Consider the following 24,792-nt stretch of genomic DNA (forward strand, 5'->3'; position numbering starts at 1 on the left):
GTTATGATTGATTAATTTTCTTCTAATTTTTGATTAATATATTGCTGCTTTCTCCTAATTTTTGATTATATACTGCTGTATGCCTGGTAATATTTGATTGGATGCCAGAGATTGTGAAATTATGATTTACCCTATTCACATTTGTCAAGAACTAATACACATTTTAAAATCTTTTGATTTGATTGGAGTTCCCATTTTGTTTGTTTAGTGAGTTAAGTATCAGGCATTGTCACTGTAGCATCTCGGGTCACTGCTGTGGTGTGGGTTCGATCCCTGGCCTAGGAACTTCCTTATGCCACAGGCATGGCCAAAAGAAATTACTTTTATTTGCAATATAGTTGACATACAATGTTATGATAGTTTCAGGTGAACTACATAGTGATTTTACATTTACATATATTAGGAAATGATCACCATGATAAATCTAGTAACCTTGTGTCCCCATACAAAATTATTACAGTGTTGTTGACTATATTCTTTATACTATAGATTGCATCCCTGAGGCTTACTTATTCTATAATTGGAAGTTTGTGCCTTTTAATACCAACACCTGTTTCACCCAATCACTCTTCCTCTCTGGCAATTACCCATTTGTTCTTTGCAACTATAAATATGTTTTATACATTTGTTTGTTTTGTTTTTTAGCTTCTACTTTTAGGTGAGATCATAGGACATTTGTCTTTCTGTGACTTAATTCACTTTAATGATATTCCCTAGAAACATCCATATTTTCACAAGTGGCAAGATTTTATTTTTAAGCCTGACTAATATTCCATTATATATATATATATATATATATCACTCTTCTTTATCCTTTTATCTATCAGTAGTCACTTAGGTTAGTTCCGTATCTTGGATATTGTAAATAATGCTGCAGCGAACATAGGGAAGTACATATTTTTATTTAGTATTTTAGTATTCATCTGGTAAATAAAAGTAAAATTTCAAGTTCATATAGTTCTGTATTTAATTTTTTGAGGACCCTCCATACTGTTTTCACAGGGACTGCACCAATTTACATACCCACCCACATTTCACAAGGGTTCCCTTGCCAACACTTGTTATTTGTTGTCTATTTGATGATAGCCATTCTAGCAGGTTTAAGGTGGCATCTTATTTTTGTTTTGAGCTGAAGTTCCCTGATGAAGAGTAATATTGAGCATCTTTTCCTGCATCTGTTAGCCATCTGTTTATCTTCTTTGGAAAAATGTCTGTTTAGGTCCTCTGCTCAGTTTTTAATTGGATTCTTTTGAGGCGGACATTGAATTGTATGAGTTCTTTGTATATTTTGGATTTTAACCCTCAATTTGATATATTATTTGTAAATATCTCCTTGCATCCAGTAGGCTGCCTTTTTTTTTCTTTTTAAGGCCACCCCTGTGGCATATGAAAGTTCCCAGGCTAGGGGTTGAATCAGAGTTGCGCCTGCCAGCCTACACCACAGCCACAGCAACATCGAATCCAAGCTGCATCTGTGTGCAACCTACACCACAACTTGCAGCAATGCCAGATCCTTAACCCATTGAGCAAGGCCAGGGATTGAACCCATATCCTTACAGACACTATGTCAGGTTCTTAACCCTCTGAGCCAAAATGGGAATTCCTTGCCTTTTCATTTTGTTGGTAGGTTCTTTTGCTATGAAAAAGCTTTTTAGTTTGTAATCCCCTGTGTTTATTTTTGCTTTTGTTTCCCTTGCCTGAGGAGAGAGATCCAAAAAATATTGCTAAGACCAATGTCAGAGAGCATACGACTTATATTTACTTCTAGGAGTTTTATGGGCTCAGGGTTTCCTTTAAGTCTTTGATCCATTTTGATTTCATATTTGTACATAGTGTGACAAAGTGGTCCAGTTTTCCCAACATCATTTATTGAAGAGGCTGTCTTTCCCCCTTTGCATATTCTTTCCCCCTTGGTCATAGTTTAATTAACCACATAAAATTAGGTTTATTTTTGGGTTCTCTGTTCCATTGATCTATATGTCCATTCTTGTGCAGTGCTATACTTTTTATTTAAATAGATCAGTATACTCAGTCTCTGTTCTGTCATACTATGAAATTATTTAGAAATAAGTGTTCCCGTCATGGCGCAGTGGAAACGAATCTGACTAGGAATCTTGAGGTTGTGGGGTTCGATCCCTGGCCTCACTCAGGGGGTTAAGGATCTGGTGTGGCTACGAGCTGTGGTGTAGGTCACAGACACAGCTTGGCTCTGGCTTTGCCGTGGCTGTGGCGTAGGCCGGCAGCAACAGCTCCGATTAGACCCCTAGCCTGGGAACCTCTATATGCCATAGGTGTGGCCCTAAAAAGACAAAAAGACAAGAAAAAAAAAAAGAAATTACTTAGAAATAATCCTTTTGGTTCTTGCTTTCAGGCTTTGTTTGGGACCAGACTACCATAAACTATGCCTTGATTCACCACATTACTGATACAAGAGAGCTTCTGAGTAATTACCCTGATACCCCATGAATTATTTGGTTTATCACTCTGACAGGAAATACTCCCAGGCCTGTATGGGCTCCGCAGTTCTTTCTCTGTGCAACTCTCTCCTACCCAGTATTCTTTCTTAGGAATTTTACTATGTAGGCCTTCCCAGACTCTCAGTTTCATCTCTATCAACTCAGGGATAACTTAGGCTCCACCTGGGTTGCAGGCAACAAGCTGATACTATTACAGGCACACATCTTTGTTTTCCATCTTCCAGTGATCACTGTTTTTTTGTGGTCTTCTTTAATGGTCTGATGTTCAATATATTGATTATTGGTGTCATATATTTTATCTGTTTTTTTTTTTAGTTGTTTCAGGCAAGCAGGTAAATAAATCCTTACTCCATCTTCATCATAAGTAAAATCTAAATAATTGAAGCATGCAGATGTCTCAACAGAAAAAACTAACATTTCAAACACATTAAAATTAGAATCAAAAGACTGGCAAACACACAGATGCATATACCTGTATAACTTGGTCCTTTTGAAAATCTTATATGAAGGGAATTATAGAGTAGATAATACTGACTTTTAAGATTGGCTTCTTTTCACTTAGCATTATGACCTTAAGATTGCTCCAAGATGTACAGGTACACTTGTTCCTTCTTTTCTATTGCAGTGTAGTATGAAGGGCATTTGGTTTACTTTCAATTTTGGATTATTATAAATAAAGCATTTATAAACATTCAGATGCAATTTTTTGGTATAAATGTAAGTTTTCATTTCTCCATTAAAATATGGAGGGGACTGTTAAAACGTTAAGTGTAAGTTAACTTTATTAGAAAATTCTGGAGTTCCCTGGTGGCTCAGCAGGTTAAGGACCCAGCATTGTCTCTGCTATGGCACGGGTTCGATCCCTGGCCCAGGAACTTTGGCATGCCATGGGGCATGGCCAGAACAAAAAAAAAAAAAAAGGAAAATTCCGTTTGGTTATCTAGAGAGCCTAAACCATTTCTCATTTCCATGCATCCTCTTTGGTAAAGTATGTGTTCAAGTCTTATTCCAGTTTTGTAATTAGACTCTGTTTGTTGCTTTTGAGTTTAGAGACTTCTTTTTTTATTTAGGAAACAAATCCTTTTTCAGATATGTGACTTGCGAATTTATATCCCAGTCTGTGTATGTAATTTCCTTTTCTTATCAGTGCTTTTCACAGAGCAAAAACGTTTTAGCTCTGATTAAGTCTAATATAGAAATGTTTGATTTTATCACTTCAAGTCTGGTATAAGACCTTTTCACACTGGAATGGAAGGGCATTCCATGCTGTTGCCAAGAGTCTATAATCTACAATAGAAGAGAGAAAACAAGATAGAGGGAATGTTTTAAACTTCCCCCTTAGTTAATCTAAGTGTGCCTTGGTGCAACAGATTTCTATTACTTCACTGCAAAAAACTGAAGTGGCACCTCAAACCAAAGTTGCCGTTCACTATCAATGAAGTCATTTCAGTAAAGCGTGAAAGTTTGAGTTGCTTAAGGCACTGTGATTCCAGATCCCATAATAGTGACCTGAAAACTCCTTAGTGGGTGAGAACTGGCCTTTTACTATTACTGTTTTAATAGTCTATAAAGAACGGACTAGAAATAGAATAGAGAATATCAGAGTGAATCACATATAGGCTAGTTATTTTCATGGAACTCAGGTGGATATACTTACACAGAAACTCTTAGTAGATATTGATTAATATTTTACATAGATATACTTAGGATGAATGATACAAAAAAGTCATTATACTAGGCAATGCAACATTAGATAATATCAAAAATTTAGGGGCTCACAAAATCTTGTCTCAGACTCTTTCATGCAGTAAGGACATCTGTAAGAACAGAAGGTCCTCTTGATACTAACTCTCCAGAGTAAGTGGAAGAAATAGATCTGCATGTGTTTTTTCTGATTGCACATCCTCTGTCCAAGGTCTCCTGCCTTGTGCTGCAGCTTCTCCATTGTGCCTGGGATCCTGTCCCATTCTATGTAAGGGTTGGGCAAAAATCTCAGAGCAGGGAGGGAGTATGATCCACAGAGCTTATAATCAATGAGACAGAAATCCAAATACAGATACAGATACTGAGAGAGAGACCTGAAAGAACTACATTTCCCAGAACACTGGTAGCCTTGAGCAGAGTTCTGTCCCTGCTGTCAGTCTGGAGAGGCTGTAGGCTACTATTGTTATCAAATTGGGCCCCGCTGCTCACCGCTTACAAAATCAATACTCACCAATGGTAGAAAGGAAAGGTGTCTCTAATCAGAATGCCAGCAATCTGGGGAGATGGTGGACTCAGCGTCCCTCGTACCCCACCTCCGAAGTTTCTGCTAGGCCCTGAAAGGTTTTAAAGGCAAACAGGGAGGTAATCTCAGTTAATCACTGAGATAGGGGGTTAGAGTCTCGCCATTCCTCACTGTGCAGCCTTGTGTGTAGGCTTGTCCACTCCTCATGATCTTCTTCTATATCTTATCTTGTTCACACAGTTTGGTCATAGTTTGTTCAGGAGATTACTGAAGGGGAAGCTAGGGAAGAAGTGTGGTCATCTCTCTCTTTTTTTTTTTTTTTCTTTTTATGGGCACGCCTGAGGCATATGGAAGTTCCTGGGCTAGGGGTTGAATTGGAGCTGCAGCTGCTGACCTACATCACAGCCACATCATCACCAGATCTAAGCCACATCTGCCACCTGTGCCACCACCAGGTCCTTAACCCACTGGACAAGGCCAGGAATTGAAACTGCATCCTCATGGGTACTAGTTGGGTTCTTAACCCACTGAGCCACAGTAGAACTCCTTGTCATATCTCAATTACTTACCCTTCATTTCTATTTCTTTGATCTACAGAAAGAACTGGCAAGTTAGGCAAGGTATTGTATGATAAAGAGATTTGAAAGGTGTGCTTGGACTGGAGATGATAGAGCGTGAGAGTGCCTGGCTTAAAATTCAATTACATTATAGCTTTGTGAAAGTGACAAGAAAAGGGGCTTCCTGCTGAGGGCAGATTCCTGCAAAGGGCTTCTTACACTACAGTTACTTGTATAGCTAACATGAATGTAGGACTTGGGGGGTGGGGGAGTGGGTTTAGGGTACTCTTGTAGCTGAAGAAGAGTCCCACTCCTCCTCTGTTCTCCAGGCTAGTCCCCAGACGTACGTCTTTTGGAAACACCTAGCACTCCCTCAGAGAGCCCTATCCTTCATCACTACTGCTGAAGCTGTATCATGCAAAAGAGGCAATGAAGATGCCATAAGAGCAAGGAAGAGAAAATCCATGCACCTCAGAAATCCCGCCTGAAAATGAGGGCTTTTTCCAGAGACCCTGTAAATAAGAAATTGGTTTTGGAGGGATTATCTCAGTAGCTGAAGTATAAAATGAGAGCCCATTACAAAGGCCCACAAGCTGATGAATGTCAACCAGAAGGACCAGGACTACTTCCCTGAAATCAGGAAAGCTTCTGAGTATATGGAGCTAGATTTTGTCATTGACTTGAAGGAGAGAGAATCTAATAACCCATGCTGAAACCAACAAGATGAAAGTCCTGGAATTTTTCACAAGGGTCCATGTTATAGTCCCCACTGCCCTCCTTTCCTGGATGAAGAGGCTTTCCAAGATGTGGAAGGGAAATCCTAAGCCAGAATTGCAGCTATGAGTGGCTTTACTGCCATAGCCAGTGCACATTACAGGGCCAAGTTCAACAGTTTCTCTTGATGCAGATTTTTCACACTGTTTTGAAAATGACAGTGTTCTAAGTAGTGGAGGTCCAGGGCAGAACTGGAAGGGAAATGTATATATCATGTTTCTTTCTTGGTTTATATAGTAACTTGGATTTTTCCCTTCTTCTCTCCTTCCTTCCTTCCTTCCTTCCTTCCTTCCTTCCTTCCTTCCTTCCTTCCTTCCTCCTCCTTCCCTCTTTCCCTTCCTCCCTCCTCCTGCTTTCCCTCTATCCTCACTTTCTCTGCTTCCTCTTCCTCCCTCCCTCTCTCCCCCTCCTACCCTTTCTTTCGTTCTTTCTCCTGCCTTCCCTCCCTTCCTTTTTTCTTCTTTCATTATTTTTCAAATGCTGTTTCTTTTATTAGATGGTTTTAATAGCTTTAGAATCTATGTTTTTGAACACTTTTGGTTATGCATTTACTGCTTTGTATCAAGTTTAATATAAGGGTTAGGCTACTCTGTAAAATAATGTTTGCAATCCAGAATAAAAGCAACCTGTTATTGCAGTCTACGTTTCTTTGGAAATTTGAAAAAAAAAATATCTTAAGTAGTAAAACTGTTCGGCTCAAAAAAATTGATATAAATAATTAAATTAAAACATAGCCAGTTCTTGGAGTTCCCTGGTGGCCTAGCAGTTAAGGGTCCAGTGTTATTACTGCTTTGCCAATGGTTCAGTCTCTATCTCTGGAACTTCTGCATGTTGGAAGCAAGGCCAAAAAAAAAAACTAAAAAAGCAATTCTCGTCTTTTCTAATATGTTTTACTGTGTCCTTTTATAAAATCAAAGATATTTATCTACTTGTATTTGCTTAGTTTATCACAAATGTAGACAAAATTAAATTTAATAATTAGATATCAAGCTCATTGGCTCATTTATTTACAAAACATTGAGTATCTGCTCTTTGGAAGACACTGTGCTATTGCTTGGGTTGCTCAGGTTTTTTTGTATCTAGAAGTTGGGCGTAACTGAGATAGCATGAAAAACCAGAGCAACAGTTAAAAATGAGTTAGGAGTGTGAGTCCAAGTGAGAATGATCACCTATAAATGTCCCAAGGCCTGGCCTTTTGCACATTCAGTAAGCTGCATGTTCTTCAGTGAGAATCGAGTTTAATTTTAGCTTTGGAGTGAGAAAATCAAATCTGTTAAAGTGTTTGATAGAACAGATCCCTCAGATGGCATCTCATAGTTGAGAGACTAGCACCTAGAATGCAAAATGGGTTTCAACATATACTCTTGAATGCGGATAAACTGGAGCAGATCACTGACAAAAGTAGTGTAGGCATTTTGGAACCTGTTTGAATGCTTTGGTCACAGTTTGCAAAGCAGTTATTTTGCACACTCAGTTGTAAACACATGGTACCTTCCATAATAAAAGAAGGATGATTCTATAGAGGAACCAAGAACCCAGAGAGCGGCCTTCGTAAAATTATTTGAAGGCATAGAAGTCTAATTGAGAAATTCACAATATTTTTCCAATACGGTGTCACAACACCAGGGGCCAGCGATTGTTTTACACCTTTAATTTTCCTCTTACTGAGTAGGAATGTCTCTGCTTGTTGTCCTATGTCTGTCCCAGTGTTATATATGTGTTGTGTCCAAAAGAGAGAAGACTGTGCCCATTTGCTATACTATATACTCTCTAAGCCTCATCTGCACATTTTTTATTTTCATTTATTTATTTATTTATTTCTGTCTTTTTAGGGCCACACCCACAGCATATGGAAGTTCCCAGGTTAGGGGTTGAAACAGAGCTGTAGCCACTGGCCTATGCCACAGCCACAGAAACACAGCACCTGAGCTGTGTCTGACCTACAACACAGCTCATGGCAATGCCAGATCCTTAACCCACTGAGCAGGGCCGTGACTACTCCTCGTGGATACTAGTCCGGTTCATTAACCCTAAGCCACAGTGGGAACTTCTGCACATTTCTTTTATGTCAGTAAAATTGGAATTAAAAAAAAAAAAAAAAAAAGCACAGAGTTCCTGCTGAGGTGCAGCAGGATTAGAGGCCTCTTGGGAGCGCTGGGTCACAAGTTTGATCCCTGGCTTGGCACAGTGGGTTAAAGATCTGGTGTTGCCACAGTTGTGGCTTAGGTAATGACTGCAGCTCTGATTTGATCCCTTACCTGGGAACTGCAAAAATGGGGGAAAAAATTTAAAAATAAAGGAAGCCCATTTCCTCAAGTAATATTTTAATAACTCTGTATATACTAGCTATGAGCAGGTCAGGCAGTGAAATAACCTCTTTGCATTAATCAACATCTAAGATTTTTATCTGGGGCATCAATTGAGGCATCATTCTAAATCAAACTAATATGAACAATGTGATGCTTACATTAGAAGCACCTCAGATTTTACAGCTATATACATCGCAGGCATCTTTTTTTTTAAATTTTTTCTTTCATAAAGTATAGTTGATTTACAGTGCTGTGGCGACTTCTTCTGTACAGCAAAGTGACCCAGTCATACGAAAGTGTATGTTTGCTTTCTTATATCGTCTTCTATCATGGTCTATCCTGAGAGATTGTATATAGTTGTCTGTGCTATAGAGTAAGACGTCATTGCTTATCCATTCTAAATGTAATAGTTTGCATCTACTAACCCCAAACTCCCCATCCATCCCACTCCCTCCCCCTTCCCCACTGGCAACCACAAGTCTTTTCTGTATATCTTTGAATCTGTTTCTATTTTTTGTAGATAGGTTCATTTGTGCTGTATTTTAGATTCCACATATAAGTGATAGCACATGGTATTTGTCTTTTTCGTTTTGGCTTAGTTCACTTAGTATGAGAATCTCTAGTTGCATCCCTGTTGCTGCAAATGGCATTATTTCATTCTTTTTTGTGGCTATGTATTATTCCACTTTATACATATCGCATGTTTTCTTTACCTATTCATCTGTTAATGGACATTTAGGTTCCTTTCACGTCTTGGCTATTGTAAACAGTGCTGCTGTGAACATTGAGGTGCATGTATCTTTTAGAATGAGAATTTTCATATTTTCTGGGTATATGCCCAGAAGTGGGATGGCTGGCTCATATGGTAACTTTATTTTTAGTTTTTTTAAGGAAACTCCAAACTGTTCTCCATAGTGGTTGCACCAGTTTACAACCAACAGTGTGATAGGGTTCCCTTTTCTCCATACTCTTTCTAGCATTTATTATTTGTTAATATATTGATGATGGCCATTCTGACCTGAGGTGATACCTGCTTGCAGGTTTGATCTGCATTTCACTAATAATTAGCAGTGTTGAGCATCTTTTCATGTGCCTGCTAGCCATCTGTACATCATCTGTGCACATGAAATTTTGTGTGCCCCCTTTAAGAATGAAATTTCTATTTCCCTAGTCCTGTGGAGCTCCTGCAATTAAGCCCCACTGGCATTCAAAGCCTGATGCTCTAGGCAATCATCTTCCCAGTACTTGACCCCCAGGCTGGGAAGCCTGATGTGGGGCTCACAACTCTAACAATTACAGAACATCTTCAGTATAATTGTTATCCAGTTTATGGCTTGTCCACACAGGGGATATGGGATTTGATTATATCCCGAGTCTTCTCCTCCTACCTATCTTGTTGTAGTTTGTTCTTTATGTCTTTAGTTGTAGAAGATCTTTTCTTATAGGTTCCAGTCTTTTTTTCATCAGTGGTGGTTCTGCAAATAGTTGTGCCCATGAGAAGAGGTAAGCTCAGCGTCTTACTATTCCACTGTCTTGGCCACTCTCTGTATGTGTTTTTTTAACTGGTAAGTTTAGGTAATTTATTACACAGCAAGAGAAAACCAATGCATGAAGAATAGTTACAATATTTTCCCAGATATTAAGTCTTCTTTTTTCACCTTTATTCTCATATTTCACATTTCACATCTAAAGTGGTTACATCTGGGCATTCCTGTTGTGGCTCAGCAGGTTAAGAACCCAACGTAATATCTGTGAGCATGCAGGTTCGATCCCTGGCCTCACTCAGTGGGTTAAGGATCCAGCGTGGCTACAAATTGCGGCATAGGTCATAGATGTGGCTTGGATCCGGCGTTGCCATGGCTGTGGCATAGGCCTGCAGCTGCAGCTCTGATTCGACCCCTAGCCAGGGAACATACATACATACATACATACATACATACATAGAGTAGTTACTATCTGACAAGCAGAAATTGGTTCTTGTAACATTTAAATAGGAGTCTTCCATGACTGTCAAAAGTGAGGGCAGCTGTAATGAAGTATATGGAGCAGAAGTGAGTGTGTGCCATCCTCTGGACTAGGAATTACCATGATTAACAAGATGATCTAGGCATCGCCCTTCCTCTTCAAGTTCCCCTGAGTTAAGGACTCTATGGACATATTACTTGGAGTCCTCATTGACATTTAAGCATTGGTTGTTACCCTAAAGTCACTCAAATGAGGAACCCCCCAAAAATATTTAGATGGTGGAAGTTCCTCATTTAGGCACTTTGAGGATAAGTCTTGTCAAATGCAGTAATAATTTATTTACTGGATGAGGAGCCTCTCTCTCAGGGTTCACTAAAAGCTGCTTGCCCCTGCAGAATTAGCTCAGTGTTCCTGAGTCCCACCTTCTCTCCACTCAGACTCTCAACTTAAACAACTAGAGAGACCTGTGCCTTTCCCATTAAATAATCCAAACCCCAGCCAGGAGCCTCTATAAGACGTTCCCTTTGCCAAACAGCAGAATCTGTAGCCGACTTTCACTTAGGTAAACAGAGAAGAGAAGCCCAGGTCTCAATTTCCTCACCCTCATAAGAACACCTGTCCTAGTGGAAGAACAAGTGGCACTCTGTTCCCATCACATCTGGACACCCTGGTAAGGCATTGCACCTAAGTCAGTATTGTCCTCTTGATTCTCAGTGTGTCTGTGTTCAACACCATATTGCCTGATGACTCTGATATGGAACAGCACAGTACAATTCTTGGAGGGGCATCCAACTCAAGTCATCATGTGCGATGATGAAACAGGAGGAAAATGAACAGATTATTGGCACAGATAGCATTCTCCCATATATAAGTAAGTCCCAGTGACTACTTTTGAAAGAAAAGGCCCAAGAAGTAAAATAAATGTGGAACACAAGGAAAAGGAGCTGCTCTGGCTCCTTCTGTTACTAACCTAATAGATGTCTCCAGATTTTTAAGTCTTTCTCACACAGATTTATTGATGCCCTCAGTGACCGGTTTTGCCAGCTTTCCAGTTGATACCAATATATATCAACTATGTATATAAATATGTATAGGTTCTTCATCTTATTTCTTCTATGTTTTATATATATATATATATATATATATATATCTGATAATTTTGTAAGTATTATCAATTACAAAAGAAACAGAATTAAGTGGTATTAAATAATGTTATATAAAATATAGGTGCAGAGTAGATTTAAATATTATAAGAGAACCCTAGAGATATAACAATACTTCAGCATAAACAAATGGCACAAAAGGAAATATTTCAACCTACAGAAGGTTTCTGGTAATAAATTTAAAATAACTGAGAGAATAAGAGAATTTTAATTCTACAGCCCATAATAGAGAATAGATAATCATCATTATTATCAGAGTATGAAGATCACCAAAAAGGAACACAGACATTGACTGTCTCCTAATGGATGTATAAAGCATCGCCTCTGGATGATCTTGCCGAAGAACAAACATGTTGAACAAAAAAATACTAAATCGATCAGGCTTCTACTTTCGACTACTGATGATTGTTACTCTGTGTGCCAGGTAAACAGCATTCATTCTTCTGTCTGTGTACTATATGTCTGAGAATTTTTATGAAAAATGATTTATTGTAAACATCATACCTGTAACTTTGAATAGCTAAGTGAAAAGAGTATTATTTCACAAAATATAAATTGAAAAAGAGGACCATTTGAAATAGGAAATTGTAGTCTATTGCCATACCATGCTGAACAGGCCCAATCTAGTCTGAAATAGTAAATTGTAATAGATAATTACAAATTGAAACACCAAGCCAAGCCACATAGATTAGATGAGGCTTGGCGGTCAGTTGCATCATATAATCAAGGAAAAACTAATTACCACCCTATGTATATTTTTCCAAATCACAGGCAAAAAAAGCTGAAATTACTCCATACAGGTTTAATAAGAAGGCTCTCCTGGATACAAACTCCAGATAGGTGTGGAGAATCAAAAAAAGTTTCTTTGAGCCAAGCCCACACCAGTTTTCCAAACTGGACATAGGCAGAACAATAAGAATAACAAAATAAGTGAGAAGTATGAAAAATGTAAAAAGAGAGATAATATTAATCATGTGCTTATGATTTATGCATATACAGTGTCAAATAAGCTCAAAAAATCAGAAGCTTTCAAAATCACTCATCCCCATCCCTCCTTGTAGAAAGCAAACTATATAGAACAGAAAATGTATGAGACTTAATCTGCCAGGTGAAGAGAAGGAATAGAACCTGTGAGTTTTCTCTGAGAGCCCCACCCCGCATCCTGGCCCCGGTCTGTCTTGTGCTCCAACTTCACCATTTCCCATTAGGGCTGGGACACACCCCATTCCAAGCACTGGAAGGACTGCAATAAATAAACTCATCAAGTGTTTGCCACGATGCAGCATTTCCCAGGCAGCCTTAAGTCATGAAAAAGGAGCCAATACAAGAGAATGCTTTGTATGAAGACAGAGGAAGGGCAACACCGAAGAATAAAGGAAGGTCACACAGAGATGGACTAGTGGCTGGTTTTCACCCTGAAGGCCCCGGGCAGGGCTCTCTGGCTGAGACATCCCCCCAGTTACTCTTCAGGGTTCTCAGCGACAGGAGGACCTTGGCACGAGGGTAAAGACTTCAGCTTAACAGAGGGAAGCATTCAGGGCCTGGCAGAGGCCAATGTGGGCAGTGCAAGCAGGACCAGCAGGCATCTCTGCTCTGAGGCTGAGCGGGGTGTGCAGCGTGCGCAGCCCCTGCTGGTGTGCCCCGGAGGTCCGTGGCGTCACCGGATGTCACGCCCCCTAACTTCCGCCTTTGGAACGCCGAGGCTGTGAGGGCTTCCATCTGAGGCACTGACTCGAGTCAGCAGTAAGAGAAGCCCCGAGTGCCACCACATATCAGGTGAGACTCTAGGTGAGGCCTGAGCAGACCACGTGCCTGGGGAAGACGGCTGCCCACCTAATCAGAGCCCAACCCCAGACCCAGGAGGTACGGACAGGTTCAGGCTGCTTATTGAGGTAGCAGCCTTTGTGTGCAGTGCTCAGAGTCCCTGACCTGCCAGTCCTCAAACAAAGGCCCCCAAGTAAGTCTTGAGGGGAGCCTCCCCAGGCCCCAGAACAGTGGTGACTCACTGGGCCTCAGCCGGGTGATCAGCCCTGAGAAGCCCCTGGACAAGGGAAGCCGGAAGTGTTGCTGATGACCCTGGCCATTGGAGTCTGAGGGATGGGAGGCCTTAGTCTGAGATAAGTAATGTCGCCAAAGGAATGCATGTAAGGCCCTGCAGGAGTCACGTGAGGACCCTGAGTAAATCCTTAGAGATCCTTTGATGCCAGTACAGAAAGTATGCACAGCATCTACCCCTGTTATAAGCTCTATATAGTCCTGTCATGAGGTTCTCCTCACTTCCATTTTTGGGGTCTCACAGAGATGGAGAGGTATGAGCCTTAGTCTGAAGAAATGGAGTCTGGATATCTGAAACCAGGAGCATAAAGTATTCATAGTAAGGGCTCCGAGTAAGGAGTGAGGTGACCACCCACCCTGGAACACAGATAGCCCTACAGTGTCCACACATGTCAGTACTGGGAAGCCATTGGGCAGGGATATCCAGGTGAAATGTACCCTCACTTCTTCCTTGGAGGTCAATGGGAGATGAGTCTTTAATGTAAGCAGTGAACAACAGGGTCATCAGAGGAGAGAAGTCTCATACCAGGAGCTCAGGTGCAGAAATTGAGTGATGACTAAGGGAACACCCTTTCCGGAACTACTGGGATCTCCATGGTGCCACTCTACCTCTGCATTTAATCCTTGGAATCTTGAGGCAGGAGTGGTCAGAATTCTCTCAGTCTTTCAGTCTTTCATCTTTGAGGCATCAGAGAGGAGACTTTTTAGTGTGAGGAATAATTTTATTTCAGCAGATGGGAGAAGTCTCATTCACAGTCTAGTTCCAAGGTATATACTCTGGCAGAGCAAAGAGCCAACCGTTCACTCCCATGATATCTGTTTACCCCTGCAGTCTTTCCATGGTTTGTCTCAAACAAGTTAGTCAGAAGTCTTAATGGATCACCCCATACACTGGGATCCTTGGCAGGTGGTAGTTTTGGTCTAAAGTGGGCAAGTTCAGGCTAGCGATGGGTACAGAGTGACTAGGCACTGCAGGAATCTATATGGAGCACAGAGTAAGGACTGCTTGAAATCTACCCCAGAACATATGGTCATCAAAGAGCCTCAATAAATTTACCAGTTCAAGGGTCAAGGATCCCCTGTGAAACTGTCTACTTCCTTCCTGGTGATTTCCATCAGTTCAGTGGCCCTTGATCTATGTGCCGTTGTCACATAAAGTCAACAAAGGGCCTATCGTTAGTGAAGTTAAAGACCCTAAGTGAGGTCACAGGAGTCCCCCCACCCCAGAAAAGAGGAAGTGCCACGCTGTCTAGCTTTTGCTATTGGCTCAAGAAAGTCCTAGTAGACGTCAATGAACAGTGCCCTTCCTCAGTTGATCTTGGAGTGACTCAAAGAGAAAGCATCCTTGTATGCAGAGCAATTGGTATCAGTTTGCATAATGGTTAGGCCTGAGGCCTCATAAATAATCAAGGCCCAGAATGATAACTGAAGGACAATGGACCTGAATAAAGCCAGGATCATAAAGATTTCGACCCTTCTCCATTGTCACTTTTGAGAGGCAATGGACAAAGGCTGCTGGGTGGACATACCCCTAATTACCTAGATTTCAGTAGGTAGAGACTTTGTTCTCAGGGGCGCTTATAGATAAGCAAAAGATTTATACAATGTGAAGATAAACATGAGTAAGAATCAGGGGCTTGTATATTAGCAAAAGAAAGATATTCCAGGAATTGTCTAGATTCCAAGAAAGGAAGCTGAGTGAGAACTCAGAGAATGCAGAGCCTGTACAGAATCTAACTCTGCTATCTTCTCTGGGAAAACCCAGGTTGGGCTTCTTAAGGAGATAACTCCACACTCCTCAGTTATCTTAGGAGATGTGATTTTGGTCTTGGGGGACAGCGTCATTAGAATGGAGGAGGTGACCAAGGCTCTATTCAGTGCTAAGGTGATGACCTGAGTGAGGACTAAGAGAACCACACTCTTCAGAGCAGAAATGGCTCTACAGAGCCCACTCATAGTTTCCTACTATGATTACTGAGTATTGTCCACTTGGATTGACTGCACCCTGAGAAGCGTTCAGAGTTTCTCCTTCATGTTTTTGGGAGGCACAGCCACCAGCAAATCAAGAGACCTATGATGCCCTTTAGCACTGTTGTCAGAAGTCCATTGGCGTCCTGTTATCAGAGTTTCCCCAGTTGAGTTTACCAGCGGAGCCACTCCTATTTGTCCTCTTTATCTTAGGCTGTGATTCCCCTTTGGTCTTCTTCCTAGCTACACTCTTGAGTACTACCACCAAGAGTTGTCATGCCTCGACGTCAGAAAAATCCACAACACTCCTATGATCAACAGCTTCAGACCTTCACAAAGTCCCAGGATCTGGAGGTTGCACAGGTCTCCAGGGCTCTGGAGGAGACCCATCTCTCTTCTCATCCTCTAATGCCTGGCAATTTGAAGGAGGCTGCTGGCACTAGTGTATCTGGCTTTCCTGAGAGTCCTCAGAGTTTCTATGCATCTGCCACTGCCTTCACACCCACCTCATCCAGCAAATCGGATGAGGGCTTCACAAGCCCGGGAAAAGAGCATAGCTCAGGTACCTCACAGGCTGTGCCAGACCCCCAGAATGTGCCCATAGATGCTCTTAATAAGGATGTAGCTCTGGTAGTGAATTTCCTGCTGCTCAAGTATCAAATGAAAGAGCCAATAACCGAGGAAGAGATGTTGAAGATTGTCAACAATTGCCAAGTGCATTTCCCTGAGATCCTCATGAGAGCCTCTGAGCACATGGAGATCATCTTTGGCCTTGATCTGAAGGAAGTGGATCCCGCCAACCACCGCTATGACCTCCTCATCAAATTGGGCCTCACCTATGATGGGATGCTGCCTGGTGAAGTGGGTGTGCCCAAGACCGGTTTCCTCCTACTTATCCTGGGTGTGATCTTCATGAAGGGCAATCGTGCCACCGAAGCCGAAATCTGGGAAGTTCTGAATGCGACCGGGATATATTCTGGAAGGAAGCACTTCATCTTTGGGGAGCCCAGGAAGCTCATCACCAAAGATTTTGTGAAAGAAAAATACCTGGAGTACCGGCAGGTGGCCGACACTGATCCTGCCCAGTTTGAGTTCCTGTGGGGCCCCAGAGCCCATGCTGAAACCACCAAGATGAAGGTCTTGGAATTTCTGGCCAAGGTTCATGGGACTGACGCAAGTTCTTTCCCATCTCAGTATGAGGAGGCTTTGCAAGATGAAGAAGAAAAAGCTCGAGCCAGAATTCCAGGCAGGGCTGTCTCTCCTTCTTTGGCCACTGCAAGTTCTGGTGTCAAGACCGGCAGCTTCTTCCATACCTAGGGGAGTCAGGGATAGCTTCTTCATGCATTGTTGGAAGAGGCCATTAGAATTCAGTTCTGAGGTTAGGCTGGAAGGAAGACAGTTTATGCATATGTGTTTCTGTTTTGTACATGTAACTTTAAAATTTGTTTTTGATATATATAATTCAAATATTGTTCCATTTAATATAAATTTAATTGCCTTCAAATTCAACTTTGTAAATGATGTCGGTCATGCTTTTAATGTCATAATGATGCTTAAAGTAAGGTTTTTGTTGTTTTGTTAACCAAACCATCCATCTTAGTTTGTCTCCTGTAATAATATGACATTGCTTTAGACATTTTCTTAGAAATGCAATGGATCAGTTTTAAGATAGTTTAGATCCATAAGGTATAATAGAGAAGGAAATCTAAAAGCTCTTAAGGCATTCTTATCCCTTTTTGTTCTTGTTTTATAAAGTTAACTGGTATGTACATGGATTTGCTAATACTTTCAGGAATGTAAAAGAAATAAATGTTATTAAATTAGATCAGAATATCATTGGATCATTTATTTCCCATAACTTCAGTGAACATCTACTCTTAGGAAAACACAGCACTAGTCCTGGGAGTGCTAAGATTAAGGACTCCGGACCTGCCCATAGAGCTTAACAAATAGAAGCACTAATCTTTTAAGGACAATGGTGGGATCTTCTGCATCCTAAAGGACAAGTAAGATGAAGGAGTGAGTAGGTAGAGGTGGGCAATCTTAACAAATTGTCAAAGTGTTACTGCAGTTAGGCACGGCAGTTTGGGACTTTGGGGAACATTGTGTCCTTCAGGGGTGAGTTAATTTTACATGAAACTGGTTGGTTGGCCACCCAGAAGCCACTGAACTGACAATTGGCCATTGCCTAGGAGAGCCAGTGCTCACTTCATTCAAAGTAAATGTTAACTAAGATGTGTTCAGTGTAATTTGGCAAATAAGAAGCAAGAGTTGAATGTTCGGTAGGGATAAAATGAATGAGAAAAACTGTAACAAGTTTGTCTGGAAGGAGCAGGGGAGGAAAAATAATTTTCACACTGTTCATCTTGGTTCTTCCCTGAGACCCTCTCCTTGGAAAAAGAATAACAGCAGGAAAACAAATTTAATTATGTTACTAAGTACAGGGGTGTAGCAAATATATGAGACTCAAAAGAAGTGAATAGAAAAGGAAGGTTTTATAGCTTTCAAACAAAGTATAAGTTTGTGTTTATAGTTAAACTATGAAATCTTGGGCTGTCCTGCTTCATCCTGCCTGGAACATGAATCATCCCTTTGTCCAGCACATCCTGCCTTTTATTCCCTTGGTAGCCTTCTTGGTTATCAAATCAGCTGTTACCATTTCCTGTTGCTTGTGTTCAAGTAACTCTTATTTTACTAATAATGGCCCCAAAACACAAGTGTAAGGATGCTGCCAATTTGGATATTCTTATACTGTAACTCATCTGTAAATTGAACTATATCATAGGTGTGTATATATAGGAATCAGCATAGAATATGTAGGGTTTAGTACCCTCGGTGGTTCAAGACATCCACTGCTGTTCTTGAAACATATCACCTTGGACATGGGGGCATGATGATATTATGAAAGTCTACAAAGTGCAGCTGGGAGGGATGTGAGAAGTTGATCCTGGAAACAAATTCTAGGAAATTTGAATTACATCAAGCTAGGAATGACACCCCTACACTCAAAGAACATATACTTTGAGGTGAAATTTTTTGTTTCTTTCTCTTTTTTTGCCATTTCATTGAAATATAATTTGACATACCACACTGTACACAGTTAAGGTGTTCAGCATAATTGTATGATACGTCATGAAATGATTTTTACAAGAAGTTTAGGGAACATCCATCGTCTCATATAGAAACAAAATTTTAAAAATGGAAAAAAATGTTTTCCTTGTGATGAGAACTCTTAGGATTTACTCTCTTAATATCTTTCATATCTAACAGCAGTATTGATTATATTTATCATATAATCCATACTACATTTGCAATACTTCTTTATCTTTTACCCGGAAGTCTGTACCTTTTGACCACCTTCATCCAATTCCCTCTCCCCCAAATTCTTGCTTCTGGTAACCACAAATCTAATCTCTTTTTCTATCAGTTTGCTTGGGGGAAATTTTTATAAAGTATAACTTGTGGAGAACATTTCTGTCTCATTTGATATGCCATGTCCTCATGTGTTCTAAAAAAATCCTATATTTAGAAAACACATTCACACACACACACACACACACACGAGGGGGATAGGGTTTGGAATCAACATAATCACAGCAATAACATTCTTTAAAGACAGAACTTTTCAAGCCAAATTGACATAAAAGATCCTCAGGCTCAAAGAGCTTGTGATTGTACCTAGATGTCTAGTCTGTGACAGAGCTGCCACTAGACCTCTTCTCTAAATTTATCTGGAACCTCTCAGCTCCACTCTTGCCAGCCTGAGCCAGACCTTCTGTGCCTTACGGCATTTCTCTCTTCATTACTCCTGAATGCCTCTCAGGATATGGAAAAAAGGATGTAGCAGTCAGGAACTTAAAGCAGGTTTAAGGAATAAAGGTTGAAACAAGAAGCACAGTTTGGGGATTATTGTGGGCTTCACTTACCTAGGGTCTTCTATCCCAGCACCGGGGTTCCTTTAGAGCTGACTCTGCCTAGAGGCTGGCATTTGTAGCATCTGCTGCTCTCTCTGCAATATGGTGCCCTTCCTCTGGGTCTTGTCCACTGAGCCTTCTTGTCCTTGCTGGCACCTGACCTGCTGGCCAGCTCTTCAGTCCTCCTTTAAGCATCTGCTCCCAGTGGAACAAGCAGAACAAAATTCACCTGCCTCCCCTGACTTGGAGCATGCCAGCTCCATGGTGGACCCCTCCCTCCCCTGTATCCCTGGGCTGGCAACATCCTCTTCCACGTAACCTGATATTGAAAGTTAGACCTGGCTTCTAGTTTTGAGTATCTCTGCTTTATTCTCAAAATATTTTCCAAACATCTGGTGAATATAGTCCAATTTGTCATAAAATCTACTAATTTGAGGGATAAAACTCTGAAGCTAGAGTGGGCATTTTGAAACCACCTTGATATTTCCAATATAATTTTAATGAGCTTTTTTTAAAGATTGCCCACTGAACAACATATATACATACGAACTTACCTATGAGGTTAATAACCAAAACTTCCCTAATGACTGAAAGAGAGGTGAAAGACCTTGGAAATCACTTCACAGCAAACATCTACTGAGGATTAATTTCTGAAAGTCCCTGGAATCCTTCCAAGTGAAAAATTATTTATTGACAGATACACTGTCTTTGGTTAGCAGAAATGGAATTATTTCAGTAGAGTTCTACTGCCTCTTGTCTAACTTTGTGACCCAAAAGAAAATTCTGGTTTTTCTTTGTGCCTAATGATATATCAGAAAGTGTTAAAGCATGTTTTGTCAACTTGAAGGTGACATAAATTCATAGATTTTTTTGACCAGAAACCATCAGGAAGAAGAAAATTCTTATCCCATTAAAATTTTAGAAGTTATGGTTTAGGTCAGTGCAGAAAGGTGCTACTGAGGGGAGCAGGCAAAATCTTTCATCTGATATTTTACAGAGTCCTTTAGAAAATTTGATGTGAGCCTGTGTTTGGGAGCAACTGTCACATAGTAGGACCTCAAAAAAGTTGGAGAATTTGAAGGAAAGCTGGCCACCTCAGAAGCTCTAACAGAAAACAGAATGGTTGTCATAAAAATTCCACTAGTTAGTGTATGGAGCACTTACTTTGTAACACTTTATGGGGAAAACTGTGAGTGCTCATCAACATCCTCCTCTCCTTCCAAGCTCATGGGGAAACTGTATGATCAAGTGCACTAGCAGTTAGAAAGATCATGTGGCTAGTCCCTGCCATTGATCTGAGAGCAAAAGCAGTATTTGTCATTTCCAGGCCAAAGGCTCCAGTTTACCACCTTCCCTGTTTTTTCTTGCATTCATCAGTAAAAATGTTAATCATGGGTTTATTTGTGGATCTACAAGAAAAAAGCATTCTGAACTTCTTTGTCACCTGTTAGCACAGAATGTCTGCCAATCCACATGGAAAAAAATCAGCCTTTGTTTTATTAAACTTTCACATTTCAAGTTTTGTCTGTTATATCACTTAACAGTTACTTTTTCTGGCTAAAGCACAGCTACCCTTTCTGGTATTAGGCTTATTCATATATCTAAATTACTACAATAACTGTGCATGTATTATTGTTGTGAGACATTCTAACAATACTGAGAAATCACAGGTGTCCCCCTTAACAGCTCAACGGTTTTGCCCCTTGCTCAAAGATGAGCACATTTACCATCTGGTATATATTATTTTAAATTTAATTCTAAATTTGTGAGGATGTGGAAAAAGGGAACCCATGTGCACTGTTGGTGGAACTATAAATTAGCATGGCCATTATGGAAAACTGTATGGACATTCCTCCAAAAATTAAAACTAGAATTACCACATGATGCAGTAATTTCAACTCTCGGTATAGAAGTATTTCTTCTGTATTTTATCTATAGAAAAATATTGTGATTTTTTTCACATACATGGGTTCGCTAATTTATTTTATTCTTTCAGTATTCCAATCTAGTGTAGATTTTTCTCTCAGACATTTTAATTTTCAGCTCTTCAGATTCATTTTGGGTCTTTTTATATATTCTGTGTTTCCAACGAGTTAATCCTCCTTCCTGTTTTTTTAAACATATGATATATAGATATAATAACTGTTTTGATGCCCTTATTTCCTCATTCTGTCAACTATGTTATTTCCAGGTCAGTTTTTATTGTTAAATTTTCTCCTAATTTTTAGTTATATATTTCTGCTTCTTTCCATATCTAGTAGTTTTGATCCAATATTGTGAAGGTGTGATTTTACATTTTTCACACTTGGCCAGAAGAAATACACATTTTAAGATGATTTTTTACTTGAAATATAGTTGACATAAAATGTTTTTAGTTTCAGGTGACCTACCTAATGATTTGATATTTATTCATATAAAGTAATCATCATGATAACTCTAATAACCATCTGTCCCCATAGAAAGTTATTACAGTATTGTTGACCATGTTCTTTATGCTGTATATCACATTCCCCTGGCTTATTTATTTTATATTTGACAGTTTGTACCTCTTAATTCCCCTCACCTATTTCACTCAACCCCTTACTCCCTCGACCTTGGAAACCACTGGTTCTCTGTATTTATGAGTCTGTTTTCATTTTGTTTTGTTTATTTGTTTTATTTTTTTAGATTCCACATATAAATATCATATGGTATTTTTCTTTCTCTGATTTATTTCCCTTAGCATGATACCCTCTAGCTTCATCCATATTGTTGAAAATGGCAAGAGGTCATTTTTAATGACTAATATTCCATTGTACTTATTACCACATGTTCTTTATCCCTTCATCTATTGATGGACATTTAGGTTTCTTCCATATCTTGGCTGCAGTGAACATTGGAGTGTATCTCTACCCTTTCAAGTTTGTGTTTTTGTTTTCCTTGGGTAATACCGAGAGTTGAGATTCCTGCATCATATGGTAGTTCTAGTTTTAATTTTTGGAGGAATCTCCATACAGTTTTCCATAATGGCCATGCTAATTTACAGTTCCACCAACAGTGCACTTGGGTTCCCTTTTTCCACATCCTCACCAATGCTCATTATTTGTTTTTTGATGATAGCCATTCTGACAGATGTGAGTGTCTCATTGTGGTTTTGTGTTGAATTTCCCTGATGAATAGTGATATTGAGTATCTTTTCCTGTGTCTGTTAGCCAGCTGTATGTCTTCTTTGGAAAAACATCTATCAGGGCCTCTGCCTACTTTTTACTTGTTTTTTGTTTTTTGGGTTTTTTTTACGTTGAGTTGTATGAGTTCTCTTATATTTTGGTTATGGACCCCTTATCCAATATATTGTTTGCAAATACCTCCTCCCATTCAGTAGGCTGCTTTTTCATTTTGTTGATAGTTTCCTTCACTATGCGAAAAGTTTTTAGTTTAATGTAGTCCTATTTCTTTATTTTTTGCTTTTGTTTCCTTACCTGTGGAGACATCTTCAAAAAATATTGCTAAGAACAATGTCAAAGAGCATATTGCATGTGTTTTCTTCTAGGAGTTTTATGGTTTCAGTTCTTAAAGTCATTGATCCATTTCAATCTGAAATTTGTGTATAATAGGGGAGAGTAGTCCAGTTTCATTCTTTTGCATGTAGCTCTCCAGTTTTCCCAGCACCATTAATTGAAAAGGCTGTCTTCACCCCATTGTATATTCTTGCCTCCTTTGTCATAGATTGGCCACATCCATTCTGTTCCATTGATCTTTGTGTCTGTTTGTGTACACTGCCATACTGTTTTGATTACTGTAGCTTTGTGGTATAGGTTGAAATCAGGGCACGTTATACCTGCAGTTTTGTTCTTCTTTCTCAAGATGGTTTTGGCTACTCTAGAAAATACACAGTTTTTTAAACTTCAGTACATCAAGATCTCAAGCTCTGTTCTTTAATGCTATGAATTTACTCAGAAACAAAATAATCTTTTCCATTTTTGCTTTAAATCTTTATTAGCTGGGACCATAGAAGCAAGAACTTTAGCTTACCTCACCTCACTACTGAGATGGATACTTGTCATTATTCTCCCAGATGCACCAAGAATGATATGAATTATCACTCTGACAGGAAGTACTCCCAGCCCTGTGTGGACTCCACAGTTCTTTCTCCTTGCAGCTCTCTCCTCTACAGTACCCTCTCTTAGGAACTCTATCTGACTAGTCCTTCCCAGACTCTCAGCTTCATCTCATCAACTCACAGGGACTCCAGGCTTCATCTGGGTTCTGGGAAGCAAGCTGGGAAAATTATAACTTCACATCCTTTGTTTTCAATCTCCCATCACTGTCTTTCATCATTTGATGTCCAATATATTAAATATTATTTTCATATATTTTATCTGTTTTTTAGTTGTTTCAGGCAAGTGGATAAATCCAGCCCCAGTTGCTCATCTTCATGAGAATTTCAACTCGTAAAATCATAAGTAAAATCTAAATAATTGCAGCATGCATATGTCTCAAAAGAACAAATTAACTTTTCAAGAACATCAAAATTAAAAATTAGGATTGAAGGACAGTGGCAAACATAGTAACATATGTAACTATATATTTTGTCCTTTTAAGAATTTTATATAAATGGAATTATATAGTAGATAAGGTTGAGCTTTAACATTGGCTTTTTTCTACTCAGCATAATGACCTTGAGACTGATAGAAGCTGTTCCTCTGTGAAAGACATATGGTTTACTTCCATTTTTCGGCTATTACAAATAAAGCTTCTGTATACATTCAGATGCAGCTTTTTGTATATGAGAATAAGTTTTATTTTCCTCTATGAAAATATGCAACAGGGGCCTATTCAAACATAATTCTAAGTTATCTTTATTAGAAGCTTTCAAATGGTTTTCCATACAGTATGGCTCATTTTCCATTCCCACAATCAATGTATTAAAGATCCAGTTGCTTCACATCCTCACCAGGATGTGGTATTTTCAGTATTTTTTAAGCCATTCTTATATATACATAGTCATGTCTCATAGGGCTTAAATATTAAAGAATGAGGATATTTACTGTATTTTCATCTGCTTTTCTGGTATCTATAGGTACCAGAAAGTTTTAATGTTCTCTTTGGTATGATTGCGTTCAAACTAAAAAGGTTCTGCGAAGCAGAGGAGATAAGACATCAAAATGAAAAGGCGGTCTCTGGAATGGGAGGAAATATTTTCAAAACATTCATCTCTAAGGTGTTAATATCCATAATATTTAAGGAATTGATACAATCAATAGAAAAAACCAATATGATTTAAAAGTAAGAAGAAGACCTAATAGACATTTTTCCAAATAAGATATACAGATGCCTAACAGGCACATGAAAAGATGCTCAATATCATTAATTATTAGAGAAATGCAAATAAGAACCACAATGA

The 24,792-nt window shown here is 39.6% G+C and overlaps 1 protein-coding gene and 1 pseudogene across 2 annotated transcripts in view; both read left to right on the forward strand.

Annotated features, from left to right (window-relative positions):
• The window catches only part of LOC100623332 (melanoma-associated antigen B16-like), a 742,359-nt gene that overhangs the window by 627,319 nt on the left and 90,248 nt on the right, over nucleotides 1-24,792 (forward strand).
• Nucleotides 13,158-17,323, forward strand: LOC100522411 (melanoma-associated antigen B16 pseudogene; annotated as a pseudogene). The gene is made up of 2 exons (XR_014835366.1): nucleotides 13,158-13,248; nucleotides 15,739-17,323. The product of XR_014835366.1 is annotated as a melanoma-associated antigen B16 pseudogene (transcript).

The sequence above is a fragment of the Sus scrofa genome, chromosome X (genome assembly GCF_054392235.1).
Source record: "Sus scrofa isolate SSC_HxYL_T2T_F1_AM1 chromosome X, Sscrofa_HxYL_maternal_Yorkshire_Landrace_v2.0, whole genome shotgun sequence".
In the NCBI taxonomy this organism is placed as follows: Eukaryota; Metazoa; Chordata; class Mammalia; order Artiodactyla; family Suidae; genus Sus; species Sus scrofa.